This window comes from Brachyhypopomus gauderio, chromosome 6, assembly GCF_052324685.1.
Source record: "Brachyhypopomus gauderio isolate BG-103 chromosome 6, BGAUD_0.2, whole genome shotgun sequence".
In the NCBI taxonomy this organism is placed as follows: domain Eukaryota; kingdom Metazoa; phylum Chordata; class Actinopteri; order Gymnotiformes; family Hypopomidae; genus Brachyhypopomus; species Brachyhypopomus gauderio.
The window spans coordinates 9179026-9194929 of NC_135216.1; positions in this window are offsets into that span (position 1 = coordinate 9179026).

Consider the following 15904-nt stretch of genomic DNA (forward strand, 5'->3'; position numbering starts at 1 on the left):
GAGTGTTTTTGTTCATTAAACCTTGCTTGGTTTTTACTTTCAGCTCACACATCGTCCCTGCTGACCCCCCCCCCCCCCTCCAGGTGTCACAGCTCTAAATGTAAACGTAGATATATAGTCATTTCCATATACTCACATTAATTGGCTCACTTTATATCTACAGTTACATTTTTCTACGTTTAGCAGATCCAGAGCGACTTGCAAAATTGCTTATGAACATGACTTGAACATACTGATGTTAAAGGAGAGAAGACATTGAGACATTGAGAATACAGCAGTTTACTACAAATGATTCAGTGTGCATTAGTCTGCACTAATGAGATTTAGCAAAATAGCAAAACAAAAATGTCTTCTTTCAAGTTAGCGAGATTACCATGAACATTTGACATATGTATAAATATTTGTAAACATTTGTCATAACCAGTGCTGTTCAAAAGGCGCAAACACCAGCCTTATCTTAAATCTTCCTTATTATAAGGCCCGACATAAAAGAACATATCTCCGTGATAAGGTTTGTGAATAATCTACTAACACATTCAAAATGACAAGCAGACCATTTGCCCAAGCAGATTCAAACATGGATAAGGAAAGAAGTCCGTTAGCTTTGTGTACATTACTATAGTTTGCAAGAGGTTGACGTTCTTTCTGTGCATGTATGTTTTTCGGCATCCACTGAGACATTACTGGATGTTTATAGGGTTTTAAGCCTGAGGCCTGTTTACAGTGTGTGATGCGTGTCCGTATAATGTGAAAAGCAATACATTTTAATTCCAGTTGCCCATCATTCCATGTTGATCCTCTAGGCTTTGATCATAGCTTGTTAGTGTCCGTGCAGCTATCACTTCAAAGCGCACTCTCAAATAACATGAATTGTAGAGGCTACCTTGTGTCAATTTGAGCTACCAGCAATAGCCAGCAGCAAATTAGTATGAATATGAGAAAGAGCATCCAATGAACCACAGGGAAGGAACTGAGCTGAATTTTGCAGGCTGGATGATTGACTCTGTGACCCGGTGAGTTCATCATGCGCACATGCTCCTCGCTCTGTTCGGCTCTCCTCTCAATTGTAATGTTCTGCAAGCAGCTGAACACGAGACGTGGACAACGAGTCCAACAGTAAATGTGCTTGGCTGGACAACAGGCTTGCTTTAGAAGTTACAGGGCATGCTAGACAGTAATTTCACGCTCGGGGGGAAGCAGGCAGATCTAAAGAGCAGCAGAGGTGGGTCCTCACAATGCAAAGATTGGGAATCAACCATTAGAAATTAATTGCACACCAGATTCAAAGCCAAAGTGTCACATGGAAAGGGCTGTAACAGATATCCATTTAAATGTGAGATGCATATGATCCCCACAAAATATCATTTTTTAACCTCTGAAGATGTGGCTGGTGATAATAGCATATTTAAATATAATCAGAATACTATATTCTATATAGGTAATCAGAATATTATATATATTGTGTCTGTACGTACATTTTATACATCTTTTTTTTCAAAGTATCAAAAATTACTCATGGTTAAAATGTCTTCCCAAAAACCTAATACAGAAATTCAAATGGATGCTGGATTCCAAAAAAAAAAAGGTCCAGACAGTCCTAGCAGACATTGACCCAGACATTGTCTGGGTGTCATGTGAGCCCGTGGAAATGGCAAGGTGATGTGAGTGTTTAAAGTGGTCTGTTTGCTTGGGGTGCTGTCTGCGTGGGGCGCTGGCCTCTCCGCAGTCTCTCGCCCTCCTTCCTGGACGCTTGAGTCAACATGCCACACCTCGCTGGCCGCCTGTGAATACCAGTGCGCATGAATAATGCCCGGCATGAAAAACACCCTGCCTCTTTATGCTTAAGACCTGCTCGGTCTGTATTCTAACTGATGGATTTTGCATTATTACCTTTTATCTGTATTACATTGCGATTCCTATTTATTGCAGTTAAGTCTTGATCATTTAAGTTCATTTCTGGGACACGTTTAAGATCTACATTTTGAAGTGAGGTTCCTTCTCCGTGTGTCTTTATGTGACACTATGGGCTAAGTATAGTGCTTCACCATCTACTCCCCATCCCCCCACTCCACATCATTTTAATGATAACCTTTCAAGAAATCTGCCACATTCGCAAAAGAACTATATCTTGTGTTCTGGGCATTGGACTTCACAATACAAGCGATGAAATGGAGAGAGAATGAAAGAAAGAAAAACCAGGTAATTATTAATCAAATACCAGGTAACAGATTGGAGTGTTTAAAAAGACTCATTCACACAAAGATTTGTGGCAGCGTTTCAGTGCCTCTGATTAGAATCCAGGAATTGTAAATTGTGGCTAATTAGGCTGTCATGGGTTCATTAAGGGCTTCAGTGCCTCGCTTCACCCTCACCTGCATGTATATTAAAACTCATTAGCCTCCTTGTCTGAGACACTACTTGCATTAATTGCCATCGATGCCCCTACCTTCTCCAGACTCTCTCGCTCTCTTGCAGTTAGAACCATGAAAGCTCTGTAAGTCCTGTGAGCATAACTTTACCATCCCTTCTGTCTCCTTCTTCTGTGGTTCAGACCCTGTCTCTTTATGTCCAAAAATGTGAGCTACAAGTCTCTCTCTCTCTCTCTCTCTCTCTCTCTCTGCAGCACTAGTGTGCTTTGACAAGGATGAAACGCTTATCTTCCCTGTCAGGATTTGAGCCAAACTTAATGATCCAAGCCAAACATCTAATCCACTCTGCTTCGGAGTAGTAGAAGTGACAAATGTGTTCAGTGGAAGAGAACAGCAGCACCACTACTCATGCCATACATCTGATCCCTGCCCATGCCTCTGTGACACTAATGATATTACACTACCCAGGATCACCTACTCACATATCCCCATGTGTGGGGCATGATGCATGTTGACTTAACTCTTCTGTGACAAATAGTCTGTAAACTCCTTCCTAACATAATGAGTGCTCAGTGCATCGGTTAAATGTTTGCATTGCTTTATAGGTCTTTCCATGTGCATAGAGCATTCATGTATTGATTAAAATTCTTTATGTAGTGTTATCCCTAACCCTGGCACATGTATTGTTACACACTGGTTAGTTCTGAGCACAAAAAACATTTAATGGAATAGAAGCAGTACTTATGAAGCAAATGCCTACTAAAAGTGCCTACTAAAGTGACTATGAAGTGTAAATGATTTATGAATGGAGAAAGGCTGTAACACACACACACACACACACACACACACACACACACACATTTTTTACTGTAATAGCATTTCCATTTAAGAAAAAATCTTTAAGTTTTTGAATTTAAGTTCATTCATATTTTAAAATTTCACATCTTTCATATTTTGATGTTCTTTCTTTCTTTCTTTCTTTCTTTCTTTCTCACTCTCTCTATGTTTATTGCTATGTGTTGGGTGTGACTTAATCAGTACAGTGCCCCAGTGGGAGGCCCTGTATCGAGTTTGGTTGTAGGCCCTCCCAGAAGAAACTGTGCTATAGCGGGACACTCCCTGGCCCAGATTAATTACCCTCCTCTAATTGGTTTAGTGGCTGACAGCTGGGCCACGCGGTCTGCACGCTGATGCATCCTGTTAAATGATGGCCATCCGTCATTGTTGGCTATTAGAGTTAGGACTGGCCCCCAAGTGGACTGCTTTCCTCTTGGAAAGTGTGTATAAAAAATGCCTATGTATGTGTGTCTCTCTCTCTCTCTCTCTCTCTCTCTCTCTCTCTCTCTCTCTCTCTCTCTCTCTTTCTCTCTCTCTGTGTGTGTGTGTGCATATATATATATATATATATATATATATATATATATATATATATATATACAAATGCAATATTGTATTTTGTATCTGTATGTTCTGTATACATGTATATATTCTATATATCATATTGAAAGCTGCAGATCAATATTGAGTATGCACTGACTGAACAATATACGCTTAGGTACAATTTGCTACAGTACATCTATAACAACTAGTTTAGGACAGTGTGCTAAAGGCATCTATCAGAGATATTTCATGTATTACCATTTAAGGAAAAAAGAAAAACTAAAATAGTATAAAATATACCTGGCAGACAGCAAGATAAAAAAAAATGATGTTGATTAATCTGAAAGATATTGTGCAGGCGCAAAAATATAAAATGGATTGCATAAATATAAGTGGGGGGAATCGAATTGTGACCGAGAGGATACGAACGGATGTCACATCAAATAAAACAAGTGATGCGCGTTACGTAGTGAGGAAATCTCGCAGGATCCCCTCTGCGTCCGTGTGTGGATTAAAGGGTGGGAGATTGGACTGTGAAAAGACTGCAGAGACCCTTATTAACTTGCAAATGCCTTATACGAGTCTATACTGTAGTGTCTTATTAAAGTGCAAATATATGGCACACTCTCATGAACTTACTTCTAAAGTGCAATGGAATGCTTTCAAACACACGCAAACACGTGCGCACACATTTTCTCTCATCTGTAAATTCGCCCTTATTACCAGAAATAGCAGCTACCAGTCCTGATTATACATACATCTCTAAAATACATTTGAAAGATAACTTTAGGATTCTGTTGAATGTTATTGAGACCATGCATATTTATTCTGAATGATGTCTTCATGTCTACGACAGTGTCAGTGTTGATGGAGCCGCAAAATACTTCTGCTAGAATATGAATCATAAAAATGCAAATAAAAGGTTTTTATTGTTGTCATTATCACTTCTGCGACTCTGGAGGTCTAATCAATTATGCAGACAGAACATAGCCCCCGGCAAGGACCCCTATACCACCAACGCCAACTTTCAAGTCACCAGGCGTTTTATCTAATGACGAAAAATTCACCACATGAAGACGAGTCCCATCAGCGTCTCCACAACATTGTGGTTCCACATCATTAATTTCCAGAGGCTTCCATAGTGGGAAAAACAAAATCAAATTAATTAGGATGCAGAAACCAAAATGAGGAATTAATAATAATAATAATAATAATAAAAAAACTGCATTTTTGCTAATGGACGTGAAAGAAACTACACCATTATTTTTTAGAGGCAGCCAACCTAACTATGTTGTTGGCAATTTCTGACTCAATTACAATATAGGGAACTCATCTCTACCTTTTGAAATGAGGTTTAGATGAGAAAATTTAATTAGAAATTATAACCCTTGAGGAACGTGCAGACAAGCAAAACTGCCCACTCTTCATTTTAGTTTTAGCAGTGTTTAGTGTTTTATGTGGCTGATGTATTTCTGAACTTCCTTTCAGTTTTGGGCCTTGAAATGCCTTCAGGGCCTAATTAGAAAGTGACCTTGTTACTGTAAGTGACATTGTAACTGTTAGTAACAGGGTAACAATCACAATGTCACAGTTTCTGTTGTAACAGGGTTACAACAAGTTATGTAATTCCTTTGTCTTGATTTTGACATGGTTACCATAGAGGGTATCATAATGAAGAAAAAAAACAAACCTGTTCCTCTAAACAAACAGCACTTTGCATTAAAAGTTCATATCGACTTTTTCCACCAATCCTACAGTTCTACAAATATCTCTGACTAATTGTTTAGGGAGGGCTGAGTGTGCTAATGATACATATTGTAGGCATGTGTGCTTGTCAGCAGATGATAATGAATCTTTTTTGTTTTCTTTCTTGCTATCATTTTTTTGCTCACTTTTGCAGATTTCATCTTAGAATTTTACTTGGGGATATAAAATATGAGAAACCCAGGTTGTCAGCCACCGCGGTACTGCCACGGGCGATGGATGGTTCGGCTTTAGCAGTCTCTTCTATCTGGGAATGGTCAACCATTTTTCAAAGTGTTCTGCTGATGTGATTGGTATCGTCCTCAGGCGAGAAGGGTCCACCTACGGGGGGGGGGGGGGGGGGGGGGGGGGGTGGGGGATGGACTGCTTTACCTGGGGATAGTGAGAGCTCTCTGTAATCTAGTCAGGGAGAAAATTATAGAGCTCAATTTAATACTAATCCCATGAAATTAACTCCTCAAGCTCTCTTTTTCTGCCTCTGCAAGTGAGTTTCTTCAGAATATAGCAACCACTTTCAGAATCTCCAAAGGAAAATAACTCATTCATATGGGAAATATTAAAGATGAAATGTTCCACACGAACACTTATTTCGGCGTGTGTAATGGTCCCTCTCATCAATGTCCGTCCTCGTGTAGCGCGCTTCACCGTGTGAGCTTGTGTTTTTGTTTCCTTCTGTCTCATCGTGGTGGACTGGCGACACCATAACCAGGGAAACCAACTCCCAGGGAAAAGCAAGACCACCAGAAGGTGCCAGGACTTCATTCTGCTATATTTACATTTACGGCATTTGGCAGACGCCCTTATCCAGAGCGACTTACATTTTTTTTATCTCATTTTATACATGTGAGCAATTGAGGGTTAAGGGCCTTGCTCAGGGGCACCTCAGTCATGACCTCAGGTCTGGGGATCGAACCCGGGACCCTCCGGTCACAAGACCAGTTCCCTAACCACTAGGCCATGACTGCCCTATATCCCAATACACTAAATATGTTTTGCATTAGTACAATATATGACTTTTAAAAATATATAGTATGAATTGCTTAAGTGCTTATTCATGTTTTTAATTGGAAAATTACCAACAGTTCAGCTGTTATCAAGGCAGTACGTACCACTGTAGATAGTAGAATTAGGGTTAGTAGCATGTCTACCATATGTATTGCCAATAGAGAAAGACTAGACCAGAGGAGCATTTTATGTGGTCATGCGGTGAGAACTATAAAACGTTATGTGTACACGTTATGTGTATGTTTGCTGTGATTAACATTGGAAATACTGGGGAAAGAAAATGATCCTCATATGGCATCCTAAATCTCTCCGTGCACAAACACTACTGCCTTTTTTTCTAATTGCGAAGAGAATCAGCCGTCTGCAGTATATCCTGCAGCATTCTTTGCTTGTGTGACCTGTTGCTGTCACAATGCGACTGCAGCCAGCTTGGCACCATGTCCCGGTGAGCACACGAGGCTCCTATTAGTCTGGTCCAGGTTCTACAGAGTCAGCAATTTCCTGCAGCAAGTGTGGGTTCACTTGCAGGTGACTCTTATCTACTCCATTAAACTCTGCTCTAATCCTATTCCACAGTGGAGCACCTGGACACACAGAATCTCTTTGGGAGATGACAGTCCTGGTCCACAAGAAAAATAAATTATACTAAAAAAAAGAAATTTGATAGACTGAGGTCTTTATAAAGGATTCATGTCACAAAACCTGAAGCATATCAGGCAGCCTAACTGGACAATAAGTTGTAATTGTGCACCATAGCTGCAATAGGTAAAGAATCAAAACAATGTCCTATGTTTTAATGACCGTGTTCCTGATTATGGAATTAATGTCGGACACGTAACACTAATCACAAAGCGAAAATGTATGATTTGTTAAAACCATTTACTGTTGAATTTAATTTAAAGCATGCGATCGACGTATCAAAAGGAGCACGTGTGAGCAGGGCAGACATTAGCTGCGAACGCTGATCAGCAAATAGTGCTACTACAAACCTTCTCGGGCCTCACTTACGCAGACATGGAACACCCAATTAGCATTACAATGACTTCATTAAGGGGCACTCAGTCCAGCTGATTGCTTAATTAGGGCCAAAGGAAATGAGTTCTGAGTCTAAATGAAGAAACCAGTGTGCTCCTCACCGAGGCTCTTATTGTCAAAATAGTACGCTCTGTGCTGTGCCAATCAAGGACTCATCATGTGGACGGTCACACATGCACACAACCAGCGGAGGCCCAGATGACTCCTCATTATCGGCGCAGCTGTAAATTGCGGCCGTCCCGGACAGAATTTCAATTATGCACTTCTTAAAACACTCAGCAGATTAAAGACGCCACAAAAGGCCACTCGCAGCAATCAGGCCGACTGATTAGGTTTTCACGTCACCAATGAAAAGGCCCGCTGAGGAAAAAAAAAGAGGGTTGATCATCCGGCGATTCTGAGATCGTGGCTCTTTTGTCAGCTTCTTGACTGCAAACGTTGCCAGGTTCGTGTTCGTTTGTCTCTCTTCGGCTTGGCTAGGCCAGACTTCTCCTTGGTGGCTTACAAGTTTCGTGAATAAGGTCAAGGGATTTGCTGAACGCTTCGGACAAGCCCATGATGGAGCTTGTGAATAAGATCCCCATAGATGACGGTGGGGCATAAACTATAATGTTCATTTTATGGCACAACCAATTAAAAGTAATGATACCGAATTAGCATAGCTGGCAACAGTGGAACGTGACTGGTTGTTTTCTCTTTTGTCCCAGCTGTAACACATCATAATCATCCACTGTCAACTGACTGAATATGCATGTTTTTACTAATATATTTGAATTTGTAGCAGTGATTAAGTCAGTGTTGGGAATCTTATTTTGGGAACCTGAGACCACTCTGCATGTAATTTATAACCCTTTGTTTAGGATCTTACACTGTGAAGTCTATAATAATCTTAAGCTTTGGTGAATCTTTTGCTTAGATTTTTTTAGTTGACACAGAAACTACATGTATTCAATGTTATAAATTCAGTGCAATTTACAGTTCAGCAGACACCTCTGTGTAAAATGTATGTACCTCTGCAGGGCAAAATTTTATTAGTATAGATGTGAGCCACTTCTTGAATCCACTTCCTAACATGGCATACTGTATCTTAGATGATAAATACACAATGTATACTGCAAGGCTTGATATAAAAAATCTTTGGATTTGATTACATTGGCCCCTTTGGCAACACAGGACTGGTGGCAGATAACCCCTGTCTTCTCATCTCACAGTAAAGAGGTGAGAGAAAGAGAGAGAGAGAGAGAGAGAGAGAGAGAGAGAGAGAGAGAGAGAGAGAGAGGGGAGGGGCAGAGGGAGAGAGAGAGAGAGAGAGAGAGAGAGAGAGAGAGAGAGAGAAAGAGAGAGAGAGAGAGGAGGGGCAGAGGGAGAGAGATAGAGGAAGAGAGAGAGAGAGAGAGAGAGAGAGAGAGAGAGATGGACAGCTTCCTACTTCCCCCTGTCCTCTCACTGGCCTTCAGGTTTGTGTGTGTGTGATCTGTGGTATCTAAAGATGCCGAAGCAGTAATGACGTGAGGGGCTGTGGTGGCAGTAGAGATAATGACTGTCTCTCTGCAGTACATTAGGTGTGCAAGTACCTTTTTCATGTGATAATGCATTGCAAAAGTGGTTTTCCATTGTGTATGTTTTGCCTCATACTGTATGTACAGTGCATGGTCAATGAAGGTCCAGTTAGCAGAAATAATCAAAACCCGCTTTTGAATGGGTGTTTCAGTGGCATGGACAAACAAAGGACTTTATTTTGTGTTGCGTCTCCATCTTGTCTTCATCCTTTAGCGGTAAGCTTAACTATTGCAACTAGGAGACTCTACTGAGCTTGGCAGCAATAACTTGGAATAACAGCTGTTATTCGCAAAATGGTATGGAATGTTTGACTGAAGGTTTCTCGTTGCTGGCGTCCAGCCCTGATCTCTACTACACAGCTTTGTTCAGTCCCTAACATGGGACCAGCCTGATACTGTTTGAAATATACATTTATAAAGACTTTACTTCTCTCTCTTCATCCATCTTACTCTCAAGAGCTGGTTATTCTGGGAAGGAGGACATTAGCAGCTGTTTTCATTGTTGTCCCCTAGATTTCTAAAACTGAATTCCATTGATTGATAAAAAGACGAGCGGCTATGTAGCGTTGCCAGTATAAACCCACTGACTGGATAGGCAGCCGTGACCAAGCCTGCAGCATACTTTCGGCAGCAAGACGGTGCGACATCAACAGTGTGGTTATCACTCAGAATAAAATAAACATAGGCATGGGACGTGGTATCATTCAAAATGCATGAATTGACATTTAATCTGACTCTTCAAGTATGTCAGTTGTTCATATGTGAGATGCGTGTACAATTTCAGCTGCATTCCTACGGCTGCCTTTTTTACTGCTTGCACTGTTGGTATACGATGTCAATACTAGTGAATACTGCTGCTCTCCATAGAAACGAAAGACTTTTCCACGTGGCTGACTTACACATGCACATCTTCTCCATATAGAATTTAGATTAACTCCTACTTTTGTACAGTATTGTGTTTCTTGCTATTTTGTTAGCAGAAATACACAACGGTAGTTGATCACGTTCTCGATGGACACCTAGTGTGTGTGAGTGGAAAGGTTTCCTTAATCGTTTCTGGTTTTCATAGAACAAGACCCGCATTAGAACAAGACACACACACGCACACGCACACGCACACACACACACACACGCACACGCACACGCACACGCACACACACACACACACACACACACGCGCACGCACACACACACACACACACACACACACACACACACACACACACACACGCACACACACACACACACATACATGTACCCATACATGCGTTTCTGTACTGATGAATGTGCTGCACTTCTGTATGAAGGGCTCTCTCTTCTCTTTAATAAAAAGAGGCCTTTTCAAGTTTGCTCATCTTGAAGAGGCAGTTCAAACAGCCGTGTGCACAGGCTTCATGTTTGCACACTCCTCCAGCCCGTGCCTTGCCCCGGACATCCAAGACGGTTTAGGCTACCTTATCTCCAAAGGGGCAGGATGTGCTTCCACAACTGAGCGAAACAATTACTCACGGCCACTCTCTCTGTCCTGCAGTTAGTATTTCCAGTTCTCTCTCTCTCACACACACACACACACACACACATTAACACACAGTGAAAAATGGCTCAAGATATTCAATTTGGATTTTCTTTCTCTCTTTTTTTTTGTGTCAGATGAGCAGGTGAAATTAATTTATCACTTTGTTGTTTTCATGCCCAGTGTTGTGAGGCAGTATTAAAGCCATGGCTGCATCCTCAGCGTGCTGAAAGTCTTGCTCCAGCTTATGTACAATTTCACACTGATTTGGACAGTTGTAACTCTGATGGCTATTGTTTGCTGAATTGTCCAGATGGATGTTGGCGAGCGGTCCCCATTACTGTGACTGTGGGAACGTCTGTGATCTACTGAATACAATCTACTGAATGCAGTTTCAGTACAAAGCATTTTAATACTAGTGGACATTAACGTGTGTGTGTGTGTGTGTGTGTGTGTGTGTGTGTGTGTGTGTGTGTGCGCGTGTGTGCGTGTGTGTGCGTGTGTGTGCGTGTGTGTGCGTGTGTGCGTGTGTGCATGTGCGTGTGTGTGCGTGTGTGTGCGTGTGTGTGTGTGTGTGTAGCATCTACCTTATATTTGTTCCAAAAAGGCTGCAATACATTATATATTTTAAAGTCATTTATTAGATTTCAGAATCATGTGGCCACTATGGCTGTATTTTGACTGTTTTTTGTGGTTTTTTGGGTTTTGTTCTGTTTTGTTTTTACCAAATGCAGGTGTTACCTGGATACTGTATTTATATTATAAGTATACTTGAAAATACCTGCTACTTCCATACTTATTAGGTCCTGTGTATAATTTGTTCATCACAGTTTAGTATTTAGGATACTTGCTTTTGTGTGTTTGTTGCAAGGCCTTACACCTCTCAATATTTTTGCCCTTAACAATGTTTTTGAACTGTTTTCTTTTTGTATTCGAGTTTACATTTACATTTACATTTATGGCATTTAGCAGACGCTCTTATCCAGAGCAACTTACAAAAGTGCTACGTAGTTGTTTGGAATCTCCAAGGTAGTATAGATAGTCCTGAACACAAGGTACTCTAAGCTGGAAAAACCACTAGACGAAAGTCATATGATACCTAACAATTATGCCAAGTCATTATTATACATGAATATACACATAACCTGAGGAGAAAGACAGTAAGCAATTCCTGTAACCCAATTATGCACAATACCTGGGAAAAAGACAGTAAGCAATACCTATAACAAACACCTACGATAAAAGACGATAAAGCACAGTAGACGAAAGTTGTGTTTGTGCTTTAGCATTCACCAGTGGTTCTGAGTTGCTCCAGACAGCTTCCACGCTACTAGAGTGGACACTGTAGAAAGTGGAACATGTCTTCCTCAGGAGAAGTCAGCTTTGAGGAAATCTTGGAGCTGCGGACGTCCTTGTTCAGCCAGCTGGCTGCATCATCTAAGCCCACACCTACAAGACAGGGGTAGGTGAATCTCTCGTTTGTTACCCAAGATTTGAATCTGTCCAAACTGTTAAAGTGATTGGACTGTGGGGGTTTTTGCTTCCTTTTTTTTTTGCTGGCATACAACTTCTCTAGTTTTCCCACGGAACAGTTCAAGATTACGTTTGTGGTTACACTTCTCTCCAACAAAGTGAGTCTGGGCCGCAATCACAGAGTGGAGGAAGGATGTACAATCAATTCATTACAATCTCCCAGTCCTCATTTGAACATACACCTGAGTGGAGCGAGTCGGGGCCATTTGGATTTCAGCTAAAACAAGGAGAAACACATTGCAGATGAGGACACTGTGGATTTTTGCAGGCTGGCACTGGAGTCCTGGAGGGAACGAAGGAGCTTTGATCGCAACATTTTGTCAAGGACTATGCAAAGATCGCCTGCGGTGATTCAAACCTGCCTATTAACCAACTCATCTCCTTGGCGATCTAATACTGGCCTGACACTGACTTTCTCTGCCTTGGACTTCGTTCACCAAGGTAGCCCTACCAACATCTCATTAGTCACGCCACACCAGTCCCACCAGTCCCACCAGTTGCTGCTCCCTTTCCCCCCATTCCGTTTCCCAGATTATTGATCGTGTTCACCTGTTCTCAGTTCCACTTTCCTTTATAGTCTGTTTCTCTCTTCCCTTTGTGAAGTATCGCCATGTCTCGTGCATGCGTAATGAGTGTTGTTTCCTGGTCCAGCTTACCTGTGTGCTGTATTGTTTGTTTCTTCGTAGTCATTTTTGCCTTTGCCCAATGTGGTCTGGTTGCTCATTTGTGACAGGTACATTTGCCTTCCCAACTTGCACTGTTGGCTCATTGTTTTATGTATTTCTGTATGTAGGCCTATTGGTCCCTCATGTTCTGGTTAATGATCCATGTCTGGCTACTGACCACAGCTTTGGATTAACCTTCTCCCAGTAAACCTATCGTGTTCAAGCTTGTCTGTGAGTGTCTGGCTTGAATTTGACATGTTACAGCCTGATGGAGAAAACAAATTCACATGTCTCTGGAAATCACAGACCTGTGTTCAGATAGATCCCGTTTCTTATGATATTAATATGCACATCTGTTTTGTACAGAATTCTGTGGACATTTATACAATAATGCACACCCTGACCTCTCAAAATATCAATGCTGTGAACCACTGCTTCTTCTTTATATGATATATGCTTTTCCATTGAGCTCAGTGGAAGATCTAGGAAAATGTATGCTATTTAACTAGGTCAGATTAACCTATAGTTGATCACAGGAATCTTGTTTTTGTGTGTATCTTGTTCTCGCAATTGTCTCACCACAACACACTTAGGACTTACAACTGTAGTCGGACTTACATGGCTTGAAAAACACAATGTCTCTGATTCCCAAAAAGGTTGTAGCTCGGTCATTAGAGGGCAAGAACTATTGTCTCCAACTCCGTTCCAGTTCAATATGGAGTCCAGTCTTTGGGTTCCTTGGGTTCCTTGGTTTTCTGGGGACCTTTCCTGGCTCTGCTCCTTTGCTCACCTGCTTCAGCATGTTTTGTCTTGTAGAGAAGAAGGAATGATTGTGACCTTCCGTGGTACATTGAGGCATCAGCAAAGTTAATGTGCAGTTTATCTCCTGGTTCTTGTGCCTTTGCCCCATTGGAGCAACTGTGTGGAGTGCAGGATAACTCCACCTTCAATTTATGCAGTGAGTAAAACCAAATCTGGATTCCTGGATTTAGGAGGGATAAGAATGGAAAATATGTCACATCTTCAAACACATTTAAGTGCCTGGTTATGCTCTATATCCTTTCCAACTGTCTCACTGCTGAGGTTTGAGTATGCAGGTTTGTTGTTTACATTGATGAGGAGCATGGTTCATCATATAAGGGCTGATTTGATGAAGTTGTTGGAACAATGATTATGTAACATGACTTTGAGACGTCATATTACGTCAAGTCCTATGCTGGCTTATCTTGACTCATGTATGCTCTGTGTGGTTCAGGTGTATGTGTCTGAGCTGTGACTCATAGCTGTACTGTCACGGACGCAAGGAGAAACTGCCCAAACTCCACCTGGGTGGTTTTTTTTTTCACTAAGAAGATTTTCTCTGTGGAATGAAGTAGGTAACTGAGTCCTCCTAGTGGTCAGCTAGCAATGAAAGTGTGGGGGCCCTAGCTTGAGCGATTTCATCATTTATACCAATCATCAGAATCTGGGATATGCTATAGCTTATGTTCAACACCTCACTAAACTACTATATTACAGCTTACAATTACTTATAAACCTGTTATCAGAAAAAGAAGCCTTAAAAGCTGATGTCCTGTATTGTGTCCTTGAGTGCAAACCCACAAAGTCACAACTAGGTGTCACATATAATTCCCATGTGTTATCCTGCGTCTTTCTTAGTTAATTCGGACTTTGTGTCCATGTGCGTCCTTTGACATGTGCTTTATTTGTTTGATTAAACCCAGTTCTCTTCCTCCTGGTCTAGGGCACCTGGCCCTATGCCAGCTGCCACACCTGAAGATCTCTACATCTACCTCGAACCAAGGCCTGTGCCCAGGCTGCAGACACTTCTCCCCTTCAAACAGCCCCCGTGTCAGCTCCCTTGCATCACACTGACTTAGTCTGATCAGTTTCCCGTGCCAGGTGTGGAATATGCCATTCTGTCCCTTATCTTCAGTGTGGAAGCTGTGGTCCTGCCTCCTTGTGTGTGTGTGTGTGTGTGTGTGTGTGTGTGTGTGTGTGTGTGTGTGTGTGTTGGGGAGGGTGATGAGATCACACAGCTGACCCATCACCAGACCACTCACAGGACAGAATACAGATTCCCATAGGATGGAGCACACTGCAGAGCGGGTCTTCTTCTGAGAGCTAACAGGATCAACAGTGAACCCAGGAGAGGTGAAACACAACATGAACAAACATTGGGAAAGGCTAAAATCACTTTAAACTTAGCTGACAAATACTTACTGGTGTAACATTGATATATGGCCATGTGAATATGCCTCAATATGCCCTGTACCTCACAATGGTATGCTCATAGCTAATTAGGGGAGAAGGTTTTTGTATATGGGGGAACTAGATGGACATGGGGGTTATTCATCTTAGGAGAGGCCATATGTATAATGGCGAGTAAGGTTTGCAGACCTGAGACTGAGGTTGCCTTTAGCCTTAATTGTATTTGGATGACTGTCTCAGGGCATCGACAGGAGTCACTGGCTTCATTTTATATTCAATGTATATTGCACTTTTTGTATTTCCATGAACTGTAAGCGAAACCTCACTGAAACTTACTTGTAGGTGTTTGTCCAAACCCTTTGGGAGGTCCCTCTTTCTCCATGCCTGCCTAAATCTCACACAACCATGCAACAGTAGGTGAACCTATTTAGTGATCACTTAGTACATTGGTTGCTACATATAATATAGTTAATTATGTAATGTAATGAACTTAAGGAAATGCCAAACTCCACTGTCTGATATTTAGACTCCTTGCTGAGAAGCCCACAGAGACAGATTTCTGGAAGTTTTGGCTTTATTCCAGAACCTACTTCAGCCTCTTTCTCTCTCTCTATCTCTCTCTCTCTATCTCTCTCTCAGACATTATTAAGGACAGGATTGAAGAGATGTCCTCAGGGCCTAGAACAATCTGCGCTGAGTCATGGGAGACTGCACATGCAGCCCAGAGTCCTGGGTGAGTGTTTCTTCTGCCACCGTGCAAACACTCATGGCGTGTTCTGTGCAAGCGTCTGGGCAAAGAGAATCTCATGGCTCTGATGACATGAGCATTCACAATGAAGCCATCCTACGTCTGCGTAGTAGACAGTCAGG